This window comes from Triticum dicoccoides, chromosome 7A, assembly GCF_002162155.2.
Source record: "Triticum dicoccoides isolate Atlit2015 ecotype Zavitan chromosome 7A, WEW_v2.0, whole genome shotgun sequence".
Classification (NCBI taxonomy): Eukaryota; Viridiplantae; Streptophyta; class Magnoliopsida; order Poales; family Poaceae; genus Triticum; species Triticum dicoccoides.
In genome coordinates this window covers 655,765,274-655,766,725 of record NC_041392.1, presented here as the reverse complement: position 1 = coordinate 655,766,725, position 1,452 = coordinate 655,765,274, and positions in this window count along the sequence as shown.

Below are 1,452 nucleotides of genomic sequence, written 5' to 3'. Positions count from 1 at the left end.
CGTGGTGGAACCGCTCCTCCCCGACGAGATCTGGATCGGGGGTCCTCGTCCTCCTCCGTGGTCAAACTGGCATGGTGGGCGCCGCCGTCCTGCCGTCGTGGGGGGCGCCGCCACCCTACCGTCGTGCTACAGTACGCCGTGGTGCATCAGTGGTGGAACTGCTCCTCCTCGGTGGTAGACGTCGCCGGCCTGCCGGCCGCCAACTAGATGCGCACGCCGTCCTGGTGCATCGATGACCGCCCCTGCTGCTCCAGTCTTTGCCCTCCCGCTCTCTTCTTTCCCAGGTCGTCTCCCTTGCCCTCCCGCCCTCTTCTTCCCCAGGATGCCCCTGCTCCTCCGGTCGCTGACCCGACTGCCCCGGTCACAGCGTCCTTGTCGAGGAACGACAACCACGACTCCCAGTGGCGGCCGTCCTGCCGGTGTCGGGCTCTGGCGCTGACCCTGGCCTTTTCTTCTTCATCCCGGCGCCGCCCCATGGTCAACGGGGATGGAGGGGCGGCACTGAGCTCGTGTGCACACTTGCCGGCTGCGGAGGGAGAGAGGTTGGGAGCGAGGGGAAGGGCTGTGGCGTGATTGGAGGGCCTAGGAAGCAGGGGGAGAAAGTTGGAGGGCGTTTTTGCATTAAACCTAAACCGTTATGCCACGTAAGCAGGAAATGGGCCCGATCTGTCATAAACACGCTTAACAGAGCCAGATCCGCCGATCAGTGGTTTTTGCAAAAAGATTACTGAAGACGTAGTGTTTTCTGCCAAAAAAATGTATTGTAGTGTTTTCTGCAAAGCTAGCCTTCAAAGTGATGGTTTCATGCAATTTACTCTTATCAATTAACTAGATATGATCTTCTCTCTTTGTGCAAAGACTAGTCATAAACCTTCTCACGTCCCGATACCTCTCTTTCCTAGGGTAAGGAACTAACAAGAGAACCAATAGGCAATTTGCTCGAACTAGCAACCTTAAACCTCAAATGATTCCACAGCCCTCTTAGGATGGGAATGAGGCATATATAGGATGGACTAGCGGAGAGATTGAGAAGGATTCTAGAGGTAGCTCCGCCTCAATTTGATTTAAAAAAAGCACAAAAATGATGTGTAAATGGTGAGTGCGAGGTTGGCAGTGTAAAGAGTATCCACACTTCTTAAATACACATCAGTTATCATTCTTCTCAAGCTACGCGATCCGGCAGTAAAGAGCCAGACAGCGACCGACACAAACCAGGCCGGCCCTTAGCGATCTGCGCAAGGGTTTCTCTGAAAGAAAATAGAGATTAACATCAGCCTCATCTCCGATGGCCTTAGGACCATGGCGGCGCGGTGGATCCCGGGCCTTGCCGGTGGGAGGGCTCCGTCTTTAGATGGTCCTTTAAATTTTGTTAGGGTTTGCGTCCTGCTCAGGAAGATGAGACGATGATGGCTTTCTGAAGATGGAATAAGGTTCTTTTCCCGCCTAGTCCTC